At 36.8% G+C, this 23,673-nt stretch overlaps 1 protein-coding gene across 1 annotated transcript in view; it reads right to left on the reverse strand.

The window, feature by feature from the left end:
- LOC140168155 (uncharacterized) overlaps positions 1-7,337 on the reverse strand; it is a 58,949-nt gene extending 51,612 nt beyond the window's left edge. Inside the window, exon 1 of the mRNA XM_072191478.1 lies at positions 7,276-7,337. The gene's annotated coding sequence lies outside the window, so the exon portion shown is untranslated. The remainder of the gene's footprint in view (positions 1-7,275) is intronic.
- Between the last annotated feature and the right edge of the window lie 16,336 nt (positions 7,338-23,673).

Here is a 23,673-nt window from a genome sequence, read left to right on the forward strand (position 1 = left end):
ATTTCTGCCCCCACTGACTCTTTGGCCCTTTTCTTTCCCTTTGTCCTTCTGATTTTCTCTTTCATTTTCTGTCAGAGGGGCACTTTTCTCTTTCATTTTTTGTCCGGGGGGGCACTGGAGGTTATACCTTCATAGCATTTCAGTGGCGTAGGCGTAGTGACGGGGTGGGGGGCACATGCCCTGGCCGCCACCTTTTTTGGGGGGCACTGAGTTGACCAATCCAGCATCAATTCTGCATCAAGCGCATTTCAGCACATGTAGTCATTTGAAAGATCAATTTAAAACGGCCAATTCAAAATTAATTATATAGGCCCTATTCATGCAAATTTTCGCGCGCATAATGGGGAGGGGGCATTAGACCTATGTATCCTTAGCACTGTCTGCCACAACCCCAAGTTTAATAGTTAGTAACTAATTTTGTAAAATTTATAAATTCCTTTTTAAAAGGGCATTTCGTGATCCACAGCCTCATCCCCCCACTTTTCTCAAAAAAAGTTGAGATTTTTATATCACTGGAATACTCTGGCTACATATGTACAAAATATTTCTTGCAGATGAATTCGTTTAGCAAAGATATCGCAAAATTTGAATTTCGTTCTGGTGCACCAGAACGAAATTACAACGTATTGTCTATGGAGCAGTGTAATACACATAATATAATCAGGGAAGTGCCCTGACATAATCATGCATAACTCGCAAACGCAAAATCGGAATCATAGGGCCTGCACTTTGGCTCGACATTTGAAAGGGGCGTGAATTCATTTTTGGATACGCCCCTATTATAATTAGGTACTCTCGCACACATTCCCTATATGTATATACATGTACCACATGTAGTAAATCTGTCTGCTTTGTCTGCATTGTGCCGTTCTTAAGCAAATAGTTAAACACGATTTCATCAAACATTATAACAATAGCTCTTTTACAGTGTGCAATCATCCCGGGCAATAATTGGGCAATAATAGAGGATGTGTGTGAAATTATTGATTGGCTCCATACAAAGGATTTGAACCGGTGTCCTTCACCGTAATCATGGCGCAATGCAGTGCATTCAATCAAACGTTGTCGTCAACCTATTTGATCGTAGGCCTATAGTGCATTTGTTATGTGTGTGAGACGAGCTGTCGCGGTAGATTGCAATAGCTTGTAATCATGGTTTTGTTGAATGAATTTGAGTACTCCGCCATATTTACAGTATGATACGTCATAATCTAGGCGATTATTTGCATTGGGTGTCTTGAATACGCTGGCGAAGTTGTGTAATAATCGGATTAATGCTATAACAGTAGGTGAATACAAGTTTTGAATATATCGCGTTGCAAAGCCCCATTCAGTGATCCCAGCGAAAGTGGGAAAAAAATCAAATTGTTACTTTCATAAATTTTTTTAATGAAAAAAATTGGCAAAAACCCAAGAAAACGGCAGTATCGACGAAGTTGAAGCCCCATTTAAATACATGTAGCTAATTTATATATACTGTCAGTATATAAATTACAGATTCACGTAAATGCATTATTTTTGTCTTAAATATAGGCCTACTCGGCTTTCGGCTGAACCACTAGCAGAAGATACCAAATTGATGTTTTATGACCTTTGAAATTCTTTTTGTTGCGAGTGACATGGTCAGTTCAATTCACGCCGAGTGTCCTTGACAGGTTTGACTCTGCTTCAGTGGTCATGAAAGAATTCAAAAGATAACCTCTGCCCCAACAATCCCAAGCAATTGTCTGAAACTGCTCTTCGGATGATGTATCATAAGAACTCAGTCGTCAAATGATGATAGTCATATAATGACCAAAAGATTATTACTGACTATATCATTGAAGACTGAGTTCCGCAGTCTAGTACAAAATCTGAATTTTGATGATTTTTACGATCGTCCGGATGAAAAAACCACTGAATGGGCCATTAGTACCCTCCTCTCCTTACCCTGGCAATATGAATAAAAGAAAAATAAAGAAAAAATTAAATAAAAAAAAAAAAAAAAGTCAAAGAAAAGAAACAATAAAAGAAAAACAAATATGAAAAGTTCGAACAATATTTGGTTGATAAAATTAATGTGACCGTGATGAGGCTCGAACTCACCACCTTCCGATATAAAGTTCGAAGCGCTCGTGTACCAAATTCTGATGCCTTTCCAAGTGAGCTAGATGCTCCTGAGATACGAAATAAAAATAAAATAATACACTGTATACCTGCTTGTGTCGGTAATTGATTTGCTCTAATTCCATAATGGTACAGCGCAACAGAGCAAAAATGCCCAAAATTTAAAAGCTATATAATTTATGAACAATATACACTACACATAAAAATACTAATACAAGGGAATTTCAACATAAGAATCCAAACAATTAAGTACCAACATGCACAGCTTTGTCCTTATATCACATTTGGGTTTTAACAAAATGTTATCAAACCTCTACTGTGATTGGCAGCTGCACAAGGCATCTCTTTGATAGCTGATAATGGCCATCCATTCAGCAAGTGGCTACTAACTGACCTTGATAGGCTTGAATGAGCACTGTCATCTGCTACAAAACCATCACACTCTAGGACCTGGTTACTCCATAATGCTACAGAGAGCACAGTACTTTGACAATGGAGTGAAATTATTGATTAGGTGCGGATTTTAAAAGTACAGCTTCTATGCGTGTATAGCAAAAAAAAAATTGGAATAGAATGTTTGGAATCATGTAATTAAAATACTAAATGCATTCTGCAAAATGTGCTCTGACCAATATATAAAGCATTTCATTAGCTTTAATTTGACATATTGTTTGACATGTTTGGAATTATGGTAAATCATTAAATAAAATATTTATTAATTAATCAATTATGTCAATTAATTAAAATTTAATGCAAATATGCATATTTTCTCTGACAGAATTGTAGGATTTGACAAGAGCCATCTTTCTTGTAAGTTTGATTCTTATAACATACCGGTATCGTATTGCGTCCCGTTATAGTTGCAGAAAAAATACGCGTGCAGGACACACATACGCACCCCCCACACACACACACCCAGGGATCGTACCGTTTTACAATCGTATAACATTCATTGGCGCTAGTAGTAAATTCCAATTTTCTTTGCTTTACCTCACTTGTTCGGCTCAAAAATTAAAGGGGGACATATCTGACAGTTAAAGCTTACATTTTATGGAAATTATGTTTAACTATTTGCTTAAACAGCACAAAACAGATAAAGCAGACAAATTTACTATAGGCCTATACGTATGCCAGGGACTGTGTTGAAGGGACTGAAAACGGCTTCCACCCATTGTCCCATGCGGGTTGTTGGTTTACAAATTATCCTCAGTTGAGCAAGCATGAATAATACGTTGATCGTAGTCCGAATAATCAGTCCCAGAACCAGTGGCGTAGCGTGGGTCATCTGATTGGGGGCACCAACCATGATTGGGGGGGGGGGGAGCGCACCGGGTCTGATTGGGGGCACAAGCCATTTTTGGCAATTTTCCTACGGGATTTTTAAAATTTTGCAATCGATTGGGGGTGCGGGCACGTGCCCCCCATGCCCCTATGACTACGTCAATGCCCAGAACAAAATATAAATGATTTCTGACATGATCGTGCTCTGGGTCTGAACTGTTTCCGTTTGAAATCTTGATGGCAAATTGGACAAAAGAAGCACATGGTTCTACTTGACCTCCTGAAACTTCCGGGCATTCCGGGGAGGGGTCAATCAAGGTCACATGGGGTCAAATTTTGAGAGTGCTCCAACTATGCCAAGTAATATATCAAAATACTCGTATGGTCATGAGGATTCCAAAAATGTATAGTTTGTTATGCGTCAGACCTTTCTACAGTACGACAGCAACTTTGTGACCTCTTTTGTTCGACAGAAAATTTATACGGGTTGGTGAACACGGGTTACGTAACACAATGTTGAAATTTTAGCCGGCAAACGCTTTTGATCAAAATAGCTCCAGAAATGGAAGACACGGGTCGTATATTGCTCCATTTATGTACCCTGACCACAGATAAGATATCAAACATTTGTGTAAAGCAACAAATAACGTGTAAAAGTTGAATTAAATGGGAAAAAAGAAGCTTCAACATGTCCAAAGTAGCTCGGAAAATGAGAAAAATTGCATGTAACGAACACAAAATGTTCATATCACCCAGCAAGAAAAAGCGCCGGAATCAAAAATGGGTGTCATGTTATAGAATAACTAAAGTTAGCTTGCCTGAAAATTTCATCACTTTAGGTTGGGGTAGGCCTATATTTCTAGTCGCATATTGAACATGTTGAAATGTTTATCTTTGTGCGTGACTACTGTCACGCCATATATTGTACGGGCGATGTTTTTCCTGCAAAGAAACTTTCATTGTCAATTGTCCATTGTTGGTTATTTAACTTGAAAATAATACTCCCAACGTTCAAACAATTTTAAAAGTCAGCATAAAGGTTTGTGTTACATTATTTGGACAGTGTTAATTCATTCCAGAAATAGAATACACGAGTGAGCCACTGAGTGGGAATAACATTGCTATTGTCACCGAATTAATCATATCTCTGATATGGCTTAGTGGTAAATACATGTATTTGGAAGTTGGATCTTGGTTCGAACCCCGCAAGCACCTCTCTTTGATTTTCGATTTGATTTTAACTCATATTTTTAAATCCTAGTTTTCATATTTTTATTAAAGCCATAATATACGATTTCGGGCAAATTTGAAGTTTTGTTATTCCAAAAATTATAACAATATTTATAATATTAGTAAATAACTGTCAGGAAGGTTTTCACGTTACATTTGAAGCAGAAGTAGCGAGATAAAAATGAAAAGAAAACACTTAATATCTTGACCGCTTAACTGTGGTGTTCTATGGGGGATTAGTCTTAATAACACATCAAAGTTAGTTGCTCTACCTAGAAAACGAACTTAGCTGATTCCAATTAGGTGTAATCCGAGGTGTAAGTTGGACATTGTGTAAAAATTACAAATATGCCAAAATATTAGGTTTGAAATTCGTGCATCTCATGATTTAATATGTATGCATAAAAGCTCATAAAATATGTTGCCGATAGGGGAGTGGGCTCGTCCAATTAAACAATCGTGAAAATCTGTGTTGACGTTCCTTTATTTGATAGGCCTATATATATTCTTGAACTTTTAAAAATTACTTAAGTTTGACATGCTTTATTTGATTATTTCATATTGAAAGCTACTGAACTTAAATGCATTTTTTGTAAAAAAGATATGAACTCGAATGTAGGATTAGGCTTAAACATGCGTTTCTGTGGCATCCACATCTCTCATACCACATTATTAAAATATTATTTTGTAATATTAATATTGGTATCTCAGTTGTAAATTATTTGGCTTTGCATTGTTACTAATTTATTACAAAATGTTTTTTTCTATATCATGTTATTTATATGTATGTGTGTTGAGATGAAAATAAAACTGAACTGAACTGAACTGAAATAAATCATGAAAAAAGTGGGCCTTCAAGCTGACATTCATTAGGCCTATATTATTAAAGACAAAAGGGAAGGAAAAAAAAAAAGAAAAACGAACTGAAAAATTCCACATAATCGATAAAATAACACGGGAATCGAACTCACAACCTTCCGCACTGCACACCTTCGCTCTGTCCACAAGCCATCGCAACTTGTTCGGGCAAAGGGTATTCTTTTTGCTATCTTATTTCTCGTTCAACATGTTCAAGGATCTCACTCAACAACAATCTTTTCAAAACTGCTTGTACTTCAGTTAAATGAGATGATACTACCTTCTTTGACGACTACAATATTTTGTTACACAATAGAGTATTTTGTATTTATAAAATATATAACAATAGACGTTTTAATTGCTATATTAATCAATATAACATGTATAATAGACAGCGCCGGCTGGGATCCATTTCGTGAAGCATCGTGACACTTGCAACGTGCGCTTACGACACGAGGACTCAAAGAACGCAACTTTTCAACCTACGACTAGGTTATTCCACCGCTCATTTTCGCTGAAATTTTAATACAAGCTGTGGTTAATTAATGTTTATCATAACAGAAAAGCATTAGACCGGCGTTTCCTCAAAGCTGTAGATATAACCATTTTTGTTATTGTGACATGCATTTTCTCTCATTTTTTAGGCTACTTCGCGCACCAAAAGCATTCATTTTTTCCACAATAATTCAACTTTTACACGTTATTCTTTGCCTTATACTCATGTTTCATATCTTATCTATGGGCTCAATATGGAAATGAAGGGAGAAACGACTCGTGTATTCCATTTTTTTTATGTTTTCTGAAAAACCGTATTTGCCACCTGATTTTCAACATTGCGTTACGTAACAGCAGAGGTCACGCCGGTAAAAATTACCGGAAGTGAGCTAAGTTACTGTCGTACTGAATAGGGTGCTTGCACGGAAGATCATAAGTTCAAATCATCCTCCAGATACGCTCCAGAAGACATATGCAAATGCATGGAGTACAATACCAATCACCTGTAAACTGGTATAGATCAAAGTAAATCTTTGTACTCCATGCATTAGCATATCTTATGGAGCTTGTCTGGAGGATGATTTGAACTAATGACCATTCGTGCAAGCACTCTATTTGACATAACTTTAGAAATATTTGAATAGGGCAACATGAGTAAATAATAAGAAAACAAACATCACGCCCTCGATGCAACTCACATGTAATCGAAGGCCATAAAAGATAACCTGATAACAATAGCTTGACAATAGCTAGGCCTATCTATAATCCGTTTCGAGTCCCTTCATACACAGTCCCTGGTCCAATGCATATACTGTGTGTATTGTTCCCAGGTATAGTCAATGCAGTCAAGCAAACATGTATTACATTTTGAAAAGGCTATAGTGTATCACAGGCATGTATTGAATGGCCAGTCATACAGGAATTAATCAACTTGCAGTGACTGGTTCCTTTGTTACCACATGTCAGTCATCTATTGGTTTTTTGACCATCGTATCACAGTGATGGCCAATCACAGGCGAAGTAATCAAATAGCAGTGACTGTTGCCTTTGTTACCACATGTCAGTCATCTTGTGATTATTGGACCATGTAAACCTGCAAAAAACGAGCCAAAGTGCAGGCCCTATGCAACTGAAATTTTGGGAATAGGCCTATGCTTTTTCGTGGATATGTCATAAAAAGAGGATGCTAGGATCACGAAATACTCCTTTAAACAATTTTGAGTGGTATTGTTTTAGACAAATTGGCTGATTTATTTTCCTGATAAACCCTGAATATAAACAAAAAGGTCACTAGTGTATACTCACGCATGATTAATGTGGTGTCTTGTGTCGTTCACTGCTGGTGTACATACAAGTACATGTATTTCGTATGTACAGTATGACTGATACTGCTCTGCTGCTGATTCTCGCTATGCTAGCAACCCGTTTGCATCAGGCATCACGGTTTCCATGGATTTACGACTTTTAAGTCGTACATTAAAATGTACGATGGATTGGAGCTGGATTGTGCTTCGGAAATGATGCTACAGTACACTACACCATTATTTTGATAGATTACTCAGATATAATGCTATAGTCTAAGAGCCCGTCTAAGAGACGACCCACACAGCTAAAACCAGAGAGTTGATATTCGCTAAAACAGACCTGCTGCTCCCTCTCATCTCATATCTAGTCACCCGTTTCCCGATTCGGTCAGTCCCGTATAAAAGGTATTTATAGCAGGTGCATGTGACTATGACATGCGATCGCTGTCATAAAGAAAGAAACTAACATAGGGCCTGCTCCTATTTATATTAAAACCGAAATCGACATTTATGTATTTAGACCTACACTCTCAAATGATCTACTCATTTTTGAAAAGAAACTTGTCAAATTTGAAAAGGGAAACTATTCGGATGGGGTTAACAGATTTCTCTTCAAAATGAGCATCGAACAGACTTCTCTTCAAACTGAATCGGATAGGCCTATTCTCATCAAAATGACAAGACACTTTATCAAATTTGATAAGATTGTATTGTCATTAACAAAATGAATAGGGTCTTATCAAAAATGACCAAAATGTCAGAGGGGGTGTCATTAAATGAAATGGGTAGGCCCTAATTGTGAATTCGGAGATCTGTGTGAATTTGAATATAGTTAGGCCTAGTCTACTTGTTAAAATAAAACGTAAACTATTCATTTTGATGTAGGCCTATAAGATTGTTGGTTCAAAGTGATAATATACCAACCAAAATAAACAGTAGTGGCGTAGCGTCATAGGGGCACGGAGGGGGGCACGTTCAGCTATTCAGATCTCAGGCTTCAAATTGCCCCCAAGTAAAAACCCAAAATTACGACAATTTCCACTTTTTGCTGCAAGTTTGTGGAAAATCATGATGTTGATTCCCGCTCCTCCCCTGAAATTCGTTTCTTCCATGGCAACCCCCAGTCCACCCCCACCCGAAAATTCTGGCACAACCACTGCTGACGGTCCCAGCAGGACCCAAGTACGATCATCGTGGTCAGCTATAAATAAAAAGCTTATGACAAATCAATTTCGGTGTAAGAAATCCACATGAATTCCTTCAGTTATGTCAGCGATCGCACGTTATATTAATATCATTAATCGCTTATCGCGACTGAGTGTAAATTGAACTTTACAACTGGGGAAAACCCACGATGTCGAAATATGATTACTGTTGTTTATTTACTTACGATCAACGCACTGAATGGTATATTGTTCTATTGTGTCCGATTTGAGCGCTGACATGTTGGAAAATGTTGCCAATCAATATTCATGAGAGTGTACATTCAACGTCCAATTTTCGAAATTGGGTGACTTGTGCTTGGCAGGTGTAAAATACATCTGACTGGGCGTTTTAAATACGTAACGCATGAAAGGCATTGGCATCATCGAATGGCTGCCTATAGTGCTATTAGCAGGCGGCTGACACTGAAAAATTTGCATGGAAAAATGACCCGTCTCCTCCGCAGCCAATTTGGTTCCGCTCCATCGAAATCAAGCTGGTCACGGAGGAGACTACCCTCCTTTGTGTTTGTTCATTTGTGTATGGAGAGCCCTTTTTGGAGTCTGGAATGACTTAGGCTACGCTCTCAGCTAGAGTCCGACGCTGCATTGCACTAGAAATACCTTTTCTGTGAAATCGCTATAGAGCCAACCGGGAGCACGTACCGTAAAATGGGGTAACTTTGGGCACTTTTCAGAGTTTTTAAACCACTGCTTCCAAACAAAACCAATTGTATTTCGAATTATCTCTTTTTTATGACATTAGGGTTCCCCTCTACACATTGAAGTTGAAAAAGATTTTTAAATAATTTTGTAAGGGTGCCCTAGGGGTTAAAAATAGCCTGACCAAAGTTACCCCGCATTTGGGGCAACTTTGGCCAGAGTATTACATTCCATGAAGAAGAAAAAAATCAAAAAATTGATCTTCGCTGTATATGGACAAGTTGTTGTTTTTTGTGACATTTGGGCACTACAAAATTAATCAAGTACACATCCTTGCTCACAAATATCGATTTTTATTTTTTCTGAAAAAAATGTAAAAAAAAATGCTCATTTTTGGTCAAAAAATCCCGATTTTTTTAGAAATTTCGAGGAAATTGGACATGAGCGATTATTATTTCTTTCAAACATATTTCTTAACAAATTGACACCAAATATGACTAAAAACAATATTGCTGTACGAAAATATGACCATTTAAAAAAATATATTTGACCGACCGAAGTTACCCCGCTGACCGAAGTTACCCCATTTTACGGTATTCGTTTTGAAAATATAGCATTAAAATTAGTATCACCCTTGTGGCCCCCGTGCAGTGGAAAACCTTAATTCTTTCATTAAAAGGAAATGAAAATTAAAAAATTGGTACTTGTGCACCAATAAAATTGGCACAGCAATTTGTCTCAAATATGAATGAATTTTAAGAAACATACGGGGTATGATGAACATTGACCTGACGCCATGATAGTAGGATCTATTAGTCATTTTATATACAATGTATGTACCGTATTGTCATAATACCAATATTTGTCATTATATATAATGAGTAATATCTAGCAACGTAAATGTGCAGTTCATATGCACAAACGAATACTGATCTTTATGATATTCAGGTTTTTGTACATCACATATAACATGTCACATAGGAGGTCATACGTGTTGACCTTCATCTATTGTATTTGTTCATCTGTGTATGGAGAGGATTAGCGCCATTAAACGCCATTAAAACTCCATCAGTATTAGGGCGTAGTTCAGTGAACTCACCGGATTGCTATTCCAAGTACTTTGATGATACAGATAATATGTATTAATGGGTCGAGGCGATTGCATTGAAAAACCTAATAAATTATTCATAACAGTTACGTAATCAATCGATAGTGCGGACACTTTTCATTTGCAAACCACCAAAATTCGTGATCTTTTAGCGTTGGAAAAGAAACCACGTGAATAGAGTGCCCTCTCAAGAATATCAACTCTCTGCTATTAGTGTTAGGCCTATGTGTGTGTGTGGGGGGCTGTGTTTAGTTTCTATAATAATTATTATAAGGCCTACATTTATTTGTCATTCATTTCTTTTCCTTTCTCTGTACTTGCTAAAGTATCACTCCCTCTTCTTATCTCCCTTCCCTTCTCCATCCCCTCTTACGTTTTGTCCCCTCTCATTCCTATCATTTTCCTTACCTTTCTATTTATTTACGTCTATTTATTTATTTCTCTTTATTTCTTCCTCTTTCTCTCTTCCTCCAGTCCCCTCTCATTCTTCATATCCCCTCCTCCAACCTCATCCCCTCCCAAGACCTCTCACAGAAGAGCTGCCCCCCTTCAGTACGCCACTGATTATGACATTCTCCTTCTTAAAATAAAATAAAATAAAATCTCAATTTGTAAAACAACTTTTATATAGGCCTATACCGGTATACTTATTATATGTTACATGCATACGTAGCTCCCGGGACGTAGCTATTTAATACCATTATTGTACTATGGCAGCCTTGATGTGTAATCATTCAGCAGCATTCAATTTATTTAAATGAAGCACCTAATGTCAGTGGGGTGACAACGAACTATGCATTAGCGGCTAATGTGTGCCTTTTGTGCTTACGGCTACTCAATCACACCCTTGGGTTTATGTATAACAATAGGTACTTTTCGTTCCATTAAGCGCTTTCACGCGACTTGCATTTGATCACTTATTGACAGTAGCCTGCTAGGTAAAGCGTTAATACACTGTCGGGTCAGCTTACCGATTTAATGGCGGAAGTCCTTTGTCCCAAACAAAAGGTACCTTTCGATGAATAGCTTGTCAGATTTCAAATCGGCACAAGGTTTCAATGCGTTACGTAATCTATTTCTTCTCCTTTCTATATAAGCTCCTTGCTTACGATAACACCAACGGTGAACCGGTGCAATGTTATTTATAGACCAGCCGCTTTATCGTCATTCGCGACAATCAAGCGCTGGGGAAAACCCAAATGCCGAAAATAATTATGCTCACTGCTGTTTATTTATTTCTGAGATAAATATAGGCAATAATGATAACACCAGTGGTGTATCTGCTCCATTGGATCTGCTCCATTTCTTTGAGCCTCAAACTCTGACTAGTACAGATCTTTAGCTCAAATTTGGAATTTTTAGTTCCACAGACTATAATTTCGCCCTAATTTCAGTTCATCAAGCCCCTTTAAATAACCCAAGAAGTTTTTGTACGAAATAACCCGAGAAGTTTTTGTACGAAATTAAAAATAACCCGAGAAGTTTTTGTACGAAATTAAAAATGTATAACAATTATTGTGCAACTTTCAAACTGCATATTTTCTTACATAATGAGCCATTGTGACCAAACTCATGTACGACATCGTAAATTTGACTTGTGTGGCGGGACGGCCGATTGCCGTGACGAGAGCACGAACGTCTCAATGTGGTTATGAAATAAAAAAAACCTGGTTAGACTGTAACTTGGTATATGAAATGTCAGGTGGCCGGGTTGACACCAGTTCCTTAATAGGAACACGAAAAGTTTTGTGGTGAGGCGTGGGCAAGTCGTGGGGGCAAAACCCCACCTTCGATATTTTCACAAACAGGAGTGCATCTAAATAATTCTTCACGAAGGTCGTTCCAATTTGTCTTCTTTATCTTCAACAATATTTTATTTATATAACTCCAGACTACAACATACAGGATTCAGTCACACCCCTGTTCAATGCACCCCACTCCTACAATGGCTTCTGTAATGCTACTCAGTTAGCACCCTCCCTCACCTTTTGCACAAGCAGCAAACACCTCAATAATCACATGCACTGACACAAATAATTCCTCAACTGAACAACTTCTCAACTTGAATTCCTATGATAAACCAATTGACCAACTAACTGATGTCCTCATTTCTATTTATTATTAATGACCTCATAACAACAGCCCATATTGTCCATGTGCTCGCTATGCAAGCATGAGCATGTCTGAATCAGGTTCTGTCACATAGGGGAATCACACCTTCCCATCACCTATCAATAAGAATCCGCAGAGCAAAAGAAAGAAGTTATAAGAACGTTAAAAGCGTTATATATGATTACACATATTAGACGTACGAAAAAGACCTAAGTAATTTAGCACAAAATGAAAATTTGGGCAGCATGGCTCCGCTCAGCGCATGCTAATAGAGATGACACTTACGAACACATGCAAGCATGTATTAGTAAAGTATCATCATAAAATCTATCGAAAATCCTATAAAACAACTACTTTTTGCGAAATGAAAATTTGGTCAGCATAGCTCCCCTCTAGGTGCTGACCAGATTTTCGATAATACATAAAAAATGTCACACCAGAGGCATGCATCTCTATGTATCATCACCATTTCATAATGCACATAATAAACCAATATGATTCCAACAGACTGTGCCTATCACCTAACATAATAAAATGTTTACCATGTAAAAATAAATTATCTCATCTGCTGCACTCACAAAAATAAACTCCGTACAAAAATATAATTTAAGAAAATAAAAGGGGGTAAATTTGTGTATCCAACTCTACTATATAAAATATTCTCACCTCCCTCTACTATAAAATAAAACTCGTCTCCTCCACTATAGTTAATTTGACTCACTAATTTGTCTCCTCCCTCAACATAAAAGAATATATATCTCATGCACCAAAATAGCCTCCTCCCTCCATCATAAAATAACTCACCAATATAGCCTCCTCCCTTACTCATAAAAATGAACTCACCAAAATAGCCTCCTCCCTAACTCAAAAAGTGAACTCCCCAAATAATAATATCCTCTCATAATCACTAAAAAAAAACCTTATGACTTACAAAATATACTGTACTCAGTAAATAGGCCCCCAGACCTCAATCCTCTGATGTGTCTCTATTTGGTATAACACCGCCCCTCAGGGTGATGTTACCCCTTTTAAGTTACTCCATAATCTTAGTATAACACCCCCCCTCAGGATGATGTCACGCCTTTAAGTTACTCCATAATCTTGGTATAACACCCCCCTCAGGATGATGTTACGCCTTTTAAGTTACTCCACAATCTTGGTATAACACCCTCCCTCAGGATGATGTTACGCCTTTTAAGTTACTCCATAATCTTGGTATAACACCCCCCTCAGGATGATGTTACGCCTTTTAAGTTACTCCGCAATCTTGGTATAACACCCTCCCTCAGGATGATGTTACGCCTTTTAAGTTACTCCGCAATCTTGGTATAACACCCTCCCTCAGGATGATGTTACGCCTTTCAAGTTACTCCGCAAGCGTGGTATAACACCCTCCCTCAGGATGATGTTACGCCTTTTAAGTTACTCCGCAAACTTGGTATAACACCCTCCCTCAGGATGATGTTACGCCTTTTAAGTTACTCCGCAATCTGGGTATAACACCTCCCTCAGGATGATGTTACGCCTTTTAAGTTACTCCATAATCTTGGTATAACACCCCCCCTCAGGATGATGTTACGCCTTTTAAGTTACTCCATATCTTGGTATAACACCCTCCTCAGGATGATGTTACGCCTTTTAAGTTACTCCGCAATCTTGGTATAACACCCCCCCTCAGGATGATGTTACGCCTTTTAAGTTACTCCACAATCTTGGTATAACACCCTCCCTCAGGATGATGTTACGCCTTTTAAGTTACTCCGCAATCTTGGTATAACACCCCCCCTCAGGATGATGTTACGCCTTTTAAGTTACTCCGCAATCTTGGTATAACACCTCCCTCAGGATGATGTTACGCCTTTTAAGTTACTCCGCAATCTTGGTATAACACCCCCCCCTCAGGATGATGTTACGCCTTTTAAGTTACTCCACCAATCTTGGTATAACACCCTCCCTCAGGATGATGTTACGCCTTTTAAGTTACTCCGCAATCTTGGTATAACACCCTCCCTCAGGATGATGTTACGCCTTTCAAGTTACTCCGCAATCTTGGTATAACACCCTCCCTCAGGATGATGTTACGCCTTTTAAGTTACTCCATAATCTTGGTATAACACCCTCCCTCAGGATGATGTTACGCCTTTTAAGTTACTCCATAATCTGCCCAGATGTGTCTCAGGATCTGAGATTCCACATAGGCCTGTAGGCCTATGATAACTACTGAAACCAAAAATACATGCACAGAACCCTGTTGGAATCAATAAAATAAATAATAACACACTAAAAATATTGCCCATCACTTACCACATTTTTCCGTGAGCACTTACCACGAATGTAAATGAACCATAGCAATTCAAGTTATACACAATGCATAAAAAAAAATATATAAATAAACAAATCACAATTTAGTATACTTTCACCAATGCATAAATAAAATCATATGACCTTTTAGTATCTTTCTCCAAAGCAGAAATAAATATAAAAGTGGCTGACATGACAATTAGAATATTTGATATGGGTGTGACCGATAAAAATAACCCTAAATTTATATTGTTTTTACATGTTTTAGAGAACGTCAATATTCTTTGTTTACATATGACATGCATGCATTTATTTAAAAGATCCAAGATGCAGGACGTTCGAACATGTTCAACTGCCTATATATAATCTCAAAAAGTCTACATAAATATCTGGAAAAAAACTTGAGCAAGGCGACATGACATAAATAAATACAGCGCATTGCAATTAATAAGATGGCGAAAGGGAAAGTCCACCTGAAGAAAATAATCTCCGCAATAAAATGTTAACATAAACATTTGTACCATCACGCTCCAATAATATAAAATAAACATCCCCAGGTTAATTAGATGGTACATGCATACGCGCAATCATGCACTCAGCGCGTAGTGATTTTGACTCAAACATGCGACTATTTTCATAATTTTATATCGCCAAAATATTTAAAAATGCCTTCCCCTTGGCCAGTCTGAACGCCCCAAATGCAACAATGATATCAAACTGATCAGGAATATTTGCTGATCCGTATGAGCCCAACGTTTGATAATACTACGTGCACAGGATGACTTTAAAGAGAAAAATGGAAGACAAAATCTTTAGAAATTTTGAGAAATCACGAACTCACACATCGAAACCATGTGCGAACTGCAACAAGCAATTCTGGCAAAAATCTAAACGAAGAATATCATCAAATTACATATTTTACAACAAGACCACAACCAAAATAACTCATGTGAAGGATCTCTAACACATTCCTGACAGTCTAATATCACTTAAATTCATCCAAACCGCGATTTATGTGAAATATCAAAGTATTTCTAACAGCGAATCTCAAAACTTGCCTATCAATAAGAATCCGCAGAGCAAAAGAAAGCTACCGCGTGGAAGACTGACAGAGCCCAGCCAAAACGCGCTCTGATTGGATACGGAGATAATTAATTGGACGAACGGCGCGCTAATTGGCTGACGGAGATAATTGATTGGCTACGTACGGCGCGCTCATAGGGACATAATGCAGGATTGAAATTAAAAGGGTACTACGCGATTTGGATAGGAAAATGAAATGGAAATTACCTAAAAAATAATATTATGTTTTGGCTTGATTTACCAATACCGTTTCACTTGTTAGGTTGAACTAAATGAGCTACCAATTACTTTTCTTTAGTTTATGCTTTTCAAGTTTGTAAAGGACTCTGCGAGTTATTCAAAAAAGTTAAGTTAGACCTTGTGAAACCCTTTATACATAAAGAACTAGCGTATACAGCTGATATTGGTGTTGCTAAACTCACAGAAAACTAGTTGCTCTGTGTTCATCTATCTTTCGCTGATATCAGTGCTGATGAAGTAGCTATCTATACTGCTGATATGAGTGTTGATGAAGTAAATATCTACTGCTGATCATGAGTGTTGATGAAGTAATCTACTGCTGGTATGAATATGACTTATGAGTGCTGATGAAGTAGCTATCTACCGATATAAAGTAGCTATCAACTGCTGATATGAGTGCCGATGAAGTAGCTATCTACGGATATGAGTGCTGGTGAAGTAGTTATCTACTGCTGATGTCAGTGTTTATGGAGAGGCTATCTATTGCTTTATGAGTGTTGATGAAGTAGCTATATACTGCTGATATTAGTGTTGATGAAGAAGGTGCTATCTACTGCTGATATTAGTGTTGATGAAGAAGTTGCTATCTACTGCTGATATTAGTGTTGATGAAGTACGTAGCTATCTACTGCTGATATCATTGTTGATGAAGTAGCTGTCTACTGCTCATATCAGTGTTGATAAAAGAGCTATCTACTGCTGATCAGTGTTGGTGAAGTAGTTATCTACTGCTGATGTCAGTGTTTATGTAGAGGTAGCCATCTATTGCTGATATGAGTGTTGATGAATTAAGTAGCTATCTACTGCTTTATGAGTGTTGATGAAGTAGCTATTTATTGCTGATTAGTGTTGATGAAGAAGTTGCCATCTACTGCTGATATTAGTGTTGATGAAGTAGCTATCTACTGCTGATATCAGTGTTGATGAAGTAGCTGTCTACTGCCAATATCAGTGTTGATAAAATAGCTACTGCTGATATCAGTGTTGGTGAAGTAGTTATCTACTGCTGATGTCAGTGTTTATGGCTGAGAGGTAGACATCTATTGCTGATATGAGTGTTGATGAAGTAGCTATCTATTGCTTTATGAGTGTTGATGAAGTAGCTATTATAGGCCTTACACTGCTGATATGAGTGTTGACGAAGTAACTACCTATTGCTGATATTAGTGTTGATGAAGAAGTTGCTATCTATTGCTGATATTAGTGTTGATGAAGAAGTTGCTATCTACTGCTGATATTAGTGTTGATGAAGTAACTATCTACTGCTGATATCAGTGTTGATGAAGTAGCTGTCTACTGCCCATATCAGTGTTGATAAAATAGCTATCTACTGCTGATATCAGTGTTGGTGAAGTAGTTATCTACTGCTGATGTCAGTGTTTATGGAGAGGTAGACATCTATTGCTGATATGAGTGTTGATGAAGTAGCTATCTATTGCTTTATGCGTGTTGATGAAGTAGCTATTATAGGCCTTACACTGCTGATATGAGTGTTGACGAAGTAACTACCTATTGCTGATATTAGTGTTGATGAAGAAGTTGCTATCTACTGCTGATATTAGTGTTGATGAAGTTGCTATCTACTGCTGATATTAGTGTTGATGAAGTAGCTATATACTGCTGATATTAGTGTTGATGAGTAAGTTGCTATCTACTGCTGATATTAGTGTTGATGAAGAAGTTGCTATCTACTGCTGATATTAGTGTTGATGAAGTAGCTATCTACTGCTGATATCAGTGTTGATGAAGTAGCTGTCTACTGCCCATATCAGTGTTGATAAAATAGCTATCTACTGCTGATATCAGTGTTGGTGAAGTAGTTATCTACTGCTGATGTCAGTGTTTATGGAGAGGTAGCCATCTATTGCTTATATGAGTGTTGATGAAGTAGCTATCTATTGCTTTATGAGTGTTGATGAAGTAGCCATATACTGCTGATATTAGTGTTGATGAAGAAGTTGCTATCTACTGCTGATATTAGTGTTGATGAAGAAGTTGCTATCTACTACTGATATTATAGTGTTGATGAAGAAGTTGCTATCTACTGCTGATATTAGTGTTGATGAAGAAGTTGCTATCTACTGCTGATATTAGTGTTGATGAAGTAGCTATCTACTGCTGATATCAGTGTTGATGAAGTAGCGATTGCTGATATTAGTGTTGATGAAGAAGTTGCTATCTACTGCTGATATTAGTGTTGATGAAGAAGTTGCTATCTACTGCTGATATTAGTGTTGATGAAGTAGCTATCTACTGCTGATATCAGTGTTGATGAAGTAGCTGTCTACTGCCAATATCAGTGTTGATAAAATAGCTATCTACTGCTGATATCAGTGTTGGTGAAGTAGTTATCTACTGCTGATGTCAGTGTTTATGGAGAGGTAGACATCTATTGCTGATATGAGTGTTGATGAAATAGCTATCTATTGCTTTATGAGTGTTGATGAAGTAGCTATATACTGCTGATATGAGTGTTGACGAAGTAGCTATCTACTGCTGATATTAGTGTTGATGAAGAAGTTGCTTACTGCTGATATTAGTGTTGATGAAGAAGTTGCTATCTACTGCTGATATTAGTGTTGATGAAGTAGCTATCTACTGCTGATATCAGTGTTGATGAAGTAGCTGTCTACTGCCCATATCAGTGTTGATAAAATAGCTATCTACTGCTGATATCAGTGTTGGTGAAGTAGTTATTTACTGCTGATGTCAGTGTTTATGGAGAGGTAGCCATCTATTGCTGATATGAGTGTTGATGAAGTAGCTATCTATTGCTTTATGAGTGTTGATGAAGTAGCCATATACTGCTGATATTAGTGTTGATGAAGAAGTTGCTATCTACTGCTGATATTAGTGTTGATGAAGAAGTTGCTATCTACTGCTGATATTAGTGTTGATGAAGAAGTTGCTATCTACTACTGATATTATAGTGTTGATGAAGAAGTTGCTATCTACTGCTGATATTAGTGTTGATGAAGAAGTAGCTGTCTACTGCCCATATCAGTGTTGATAAAATAGCTATCTACTGCTGATATCAGTGTTGGTGAAGTAGTTATCTACTGCTGATGTCAGTGTTTATGGAGAGGTAGCCATTTATTGCTGATATGAGTGTTGATGAAGTAGCTATCTATTGCTTTATGAGTGCTGATGAAGTAGCTATATACTGCTGATATGAGTGTTGACGAAGTAGCTATCTACTGCTTTATGAGTGTTGATGAAGTAGCTATATACTGCTGATATTAGTGTTGATGAGTAAGTTGCTATCTACTGCTGATATTAGTGTTGATGAAGAAGTTGCTATCTACTGCTGATATTAGTGTTGATGAAGAAGTTGCTATCTACTGCTGATATTAGTGTTGATGAAGAAGTTGCTATCTACTGCTGATATTAGTGTTGATGAAGAAGTTGCTATCTACTGCTGATATTAGTGTTGATGAAGAAGTTGCTATCTACTGCTGATATTAGTGTTGATGAAGAAGTTGCTATCTACTGCTGATATTAGTGTTGATGAAGAAGTTGCTATCTACTGCTGATATTAGTGTTGATGAAGAAGTTGCTATCTACTGCTGATATTAGTGTTGGTGAAGTAGTTATCTACTGCTGATGTCAGTGTTTATGGAGAGGTAGCCATTTATTGCTGATATGAGTGTTGATGAAGTAACTATCTATTGCTTTATGAGTGTTGATGAAGTAGCTATATACTGCTGATACGAGTGTTGACGAAGTAGCTATCTACTGCTTTATGAGTGTTGATGAAGTAGCTATATACTGCTGATATTAGTGTTGATGAAGAAGTTGCTATCTACTGCTGATATTAGTGTTGATGAAGAAGTTGCTATCTACTGCTGATATTAGTGTTGATGAAGAAGTTGCTATCTACTGCTGATATCAGTGTTGATGAAGTAGCTATCTACTGCTTTATGAGTGTTGATGAAGAAGTTGCTATCTACTGCTGATATTAGTGTTGATGAAGAAGTTGCTATCTACTGCTGATATTAGTGTTGATGAAGAAGTTGCTATCTACTGCTGATATTAGTGTTGATGAAGAAGTTGCTATCTACTGCTGATATTAGTGTTGATGAAGTAGCTATCTAATGCTGATATCAGTGTTGATGATGCAACTATCTACTGCTGATATCAGTGTTGATGATGCAACTATATCTACTGATGATATCAGTGTTGATGAAGTAGCTATCTACTGCTGATATCCGTGTTGATGAAGTAGCCATCTTTTGCTGATATCAGTGTTGATGAAGTAGCTATCAACTACTGATATCAGTGTTGGCGAAGTAGCAATCTATTGCTGATACAAGTGTTGCTTAAGTAACAATCAACTGTTATTTAGTGTTGGTGAAGTAGCTACCTATCGCTGGTATCAGTGTTGATGATTGAAGTATATCTATCTACTGATGTGAGTGTTGATGATCTACTTCTGATTTTTGATCAAGTAGTTATTATCAAGTAGTTTCTGACATAGCTATCTACTGCTGATACAGTACTGATGAAGTAGGTAGGCCGTATATCTGCTGCCGATATCAGCATTGATTGTAGCTATCTACTGATGATAGTGTTGATTAAGAAGCTATCTACTAATAATACGTTGTTTGAGTAGATATCCACTGCTGATACAGTTATGATGTATTAGCTATCTACAGCTGCTATATGTATAGCTATTTACTGCTGATACAGTGTAGTTGAAGTAACTATCCACTGCTGATAGGAATGAGAAAGTAGCTATCTACTGCTGATATCAGTGTTTATGAAGTATCTATCTACTGCTGGTAGTGTTAAGTAGCTATTTACTGCCTTTCTAAATACTGCTATCAACAGTAAAAAAGCTATTTCATCAAACTTGATATTAGCAGTAGTCAAACTTCATCAACACTGATATCAACAGTAGATAGCTACTTCAACAACACTAATATCAGTAGTAGATTACAACCTCATTACTTCATCAGTGCGAAAGGTCTTTGTAAATAGGTGCTTTTGTTTGATTTAGGTATTTAGATAAGCGTTTGGCTTATAAACATGTGTATCTTTTAACACCATTACATGAACGAATTTGATCAGTTTCAATAATCTATTGTGTAAAAAAAACAAGAATTAGCAATAGAAACTTAATTATTAAAAAAGGGCTAACTATATCTTGCAATAATTCATTAATGAAATCACTCAAGAAAACTAGAATACTCATTTCATTTTGGTATATTTACTTGTTAATATTCATTACATTTACACGCATATTTTTTTTCATGTGTTTAAAAATGGAAATACATGTACATGATGTATGTTACCAACATTTTTGATATTTAGTCTATCTTTGAATGCAAAACTTGATTATGCAATATCCAGTGGCATAGCCAGGATTTTAAAGAAAGAGGAAGGGCAAGATTTTACAAAATTTTCAGTAATGTGCACAATTATGCCTACAAATCTTAAAGATCATGGTGGCCAGCACCCAGGCTGAAGAGGGGGGGGTGCAAGCAAGATATGGGGACAAGATGTCCCACAGGCAGCCGCACCCCTTTGTACCCCCATGTGACTATGCCACTGGCAATATCTGAGTGCAATATAGAGTGAACATTTGACAATTGCTTATTTTATGTAAATATTTGAGTGCAATGAATGTGTAGAACAGTGCTAAAAACATGTGTGCCAGAGACAAATTACACTTCAATGTATCGTTTACTTATTAATATTAAAGAGAAACGAGAAATAACCTTAATTTTAATTGTCAAATGAACATCAGAATGCACTCTGTACAAATACAAGTAATTTCTTCATCATCTCTCACATACTGTATTTTGTTCTACAGGAAAAAAGAGTGAATATACTGTTTAAATATGATCTGGCATATGTGATGTGTCCATTGTTATAGCTCTCTATCAACAGCAGCAAACACCATTGTGATAAAGACTACATGTACAGGGACAGGGTGTCCCAGAAAGAACTGTATCATCAGAAACTTAATTGTTTGGGTATTTTAACGCTATACAACTAAACATAACTAAATAACTGGTGTGGTTGAGGAAAAATCAGCTATCATATACTTTTTGAATTTTGACAATTGACCACACTGTTCTTGAAATATAAGAATTTTAAGAAACTCCCGCATTTTCAAACATTTCCACGGATTCAAATATCAATCAATGTCCTGTATACTGTATTTGGAGTGCTAATCACTGTGCATGAGGCGTCTATTGTAATTGTAATTGATAGATATTTTACTCCTTGGAATGGATTGAAAATGAAATAGTTTCGAAAGTTTGTTTATTTTAAAACAGTGCGTTCAATTGTCAAAATTATAAAATTATGTGATAGCTGATATATTTCTCAACCACATTGGCCAGTTATGTTTGGTTTATACCTTAAAATACAAAAAAAAATGAGTTCCCAACAATACAGTTCTTTCAGGGATACCCTGTATGCCCAAAATGCAACCAAATCATATATGCATGGTAAATATCTATTTCTACCAAATTCAAAATTATTGAAGATTACATGTATAATAGTTACATCATAAAACGAGTTGCAGGTGTAATGATACTTGTCTTTTGCAATAAAAAACACAGACAACAACCAAAAATATAACAAAAATAAATTATACATCCATCTAAATAATATTGCAACAATGTATACATAATGTTCTTTTAACAAGTAAAAATAAAATATGACAAAATTTTACACAAAAACAACTTATGTATTTTATGATCGCTTGTTACATTGTGGCAAGGAAAAGGCTCTGAAACAACATGTGTTGACTTACATTGTTTTTGGTTTATATCTTTACAACAAAAGCACACATTGTAACTAAATTTGGCACATTGTATGTGTTCAGTTATGTACTGTAGATTTGGACACCATAAATAGATTTTTTTGGCAGATCATTTTGGGAATTCATCACCACTAATAACTAGCGGTCACCCGTCTTTCGCGGTCAGGGTCTTTCGCGGTTGGTAAATTTTGTACATTTTGTGTACATGTAAATGTTTTATTTAATGTGATTAATGGTATGAGAGGAGATGATCATTTAGAACTTTAGAAGTATAATATTTAGTATCTTTTCCATATAAATCAATGGCTTGAAATTGCAATTAGATCATGTCTTGCCCTGTGGGATGCTGGTCGCTCTGATATTTAAGATTTTTATGCATTTGTTTCTACAGTACTTTTTAGCCCATTTTGGACAAATTTGTTGTACCTTTTAGCTCATTTTTTATCATTTTCATGCAAGTTTGTCCCTCACCTTGAAATGTACCTTGCTGCCCCCGCCTCCTGCAAAAGTCCTGGCTACATCACTGAGCAGCCGACCCTACTTGAACGGTCCGTCCGCCCCCAGGAAACAGGGTTTCTTTTTTTCGTCGCCTAAGTGCATCGTTTTCAATATAAAGTACAATTGTGAATAATAGCAAAACACACATTAACACAGAACAAAATGATATATCTGATAATGATAAATCTGAATTAGAGACATTATATATGTAACTTATGTAATAAAATTACTGTACCATAATATGTTACATGATAAAAATTTGTTTCATACTGGTTACATGCAACTTAGTGGTGCCAAAGGGAGGGGAATAAGGAGGGGAATCTCTTTTCCCTACCCACGCACACACATTCCCCGTCAAAATAAGAAATCTTGGAAATGTCCACTTTTTGTTCAGAAATGCAAAATTTTAGGCCTTAT

This window comes from Amphiura filiformis, chromosome 13 (genome assembly GCF_039555335.1).
Source record: "Amphiura filiformis chromosome 13, Afil_fr2py, whole genome shotgun sequence".
NCBI classification, from domain to species: domain Eukaryota; kingdom Metazoa; phylum Echinodermata; class Ophiuroidea; order Amphilepidida; family Amphiuridae; genus Amphiura; species Amphiura filiformis.